Source organism: Rattus rattus, chromosome 6, assembly GCF_011064425.1.
Source record: "Rattus rattus isolate New Zealand chromosome 6, Rrattus_CSIRO_v1, whole genome shotgun sequence".
In the NCBI taxonomy this organism is placed as follows: Eukaryota; Metazoa; Chordata; class Mammalia; order Rodentia; family Muridae; genus Rattus; species Rattus rattus.
Window position 1 is genome coordinate 92,049,986 of NC_046159.1, and position 1,145 is coordinate 92,051,130.

Genomic DNA, 1,145 nt, shown 5'->3' on the forward strand with positions numbered 1-1,145 from the left:
TGCAGCCAGCAAGGGCAGAGCCAGTTTTCCTGCTCTCATAGCCTCAAGGATGGCTCACCTGTGCTCACAACATCAGGGTTAGCTCTACTGTGCTGCCCAAGTGAGGTGCAGGACCTGCGCTCTCTCCCTAGTGCTGCAGTAGGCCAGAGGCTGGGACAGCTCTCCTGCTCTCACACTGTTGGAGCTAGCTTCCCTGGACTGTGCCACTGTATAGCAGATAAGTTGCAAGACAAGCTCTCCCATCCTTAATGCCGTTAGACCAGCTCAACCATGTCCCTGCCATCAGGGTCAGCTCTATTATGATGCCCAGATTGGGTGCACCTGCTCTCACAACCCTTGTGGAATCAGCTCTCCTGCCCATCACATGTCACAAGGCCAAAATGAAGGGGAGGGGATCTCTCCCTAGCCGTGCCACTGCACAGCAGATGAAAGGCAAGGCTGGTTCTTTCAAACTCACACCCTCAGGGTAGATTCACACCGTTGGGGTGGATGCATGCAGGGCAGGGGGCAGCTCTACTGTGCTGCCCAGGTGAGGTGCAGGCCCCACTCTCCCAAGTGCTGTAGAAGGTGAGGCCAGGACTTCATCATGGTCCCAGGTGGCATCATTGGCTACTCACATCAGGCTCATCCTCACTCCCCTCTAGTGTCCACTTCTGCCTCTGGTCTCCAGTTCTAGTGCCCATATCCTTCTGCTTCCCTTTCTCCTCCATTTCCCTACCACTTATTTGCTCCTCCTAGTGGCATCCAGGATCTAGGGTCCTCTCAGGAGCAATGTATTATGGCATCTGGCAGGGGTCACCTCAGGCATGGTCTGCCCCCCGGCCTCGAAGCACTGGACTGGTGGCCATCTCAGTCTAGCTTCCTGCCAGGGCCCCATCTTGGGCTTGTTCTTCTCCTGGACCACCCACATGGCCCCATTTGGGAGTTCTTCTAGTCTTTGGCTGGCTCTCTTCCTCTTGTCTCTGGCCTGCTCCTCTCCCTGGGGGCCCATCTGGGCCTGTCTGTGCTTGCTAATTTCAGGGAGAGTTAGGCTACTAATCATTCAGATGGTCACAGGTTAGAACACTGAGCATAGGCATAACCCCTCTCCTCTCTGTCACCTACTGTTTCATAAATATTTCAATTAGCACATATGTAATGAGAGG

At 54.5% G+C, this 1,145-nt stretch overlaps 1 pseudogene; it reads right to left on the bottom strand.

The window, feature by feature from the left end:
* Window positions 1–1,022: 1,022 nt before the first annotated feature.
* Window positions 1,023–1,145, bottom strand: LOC116904749 (annotated as a pseudogene).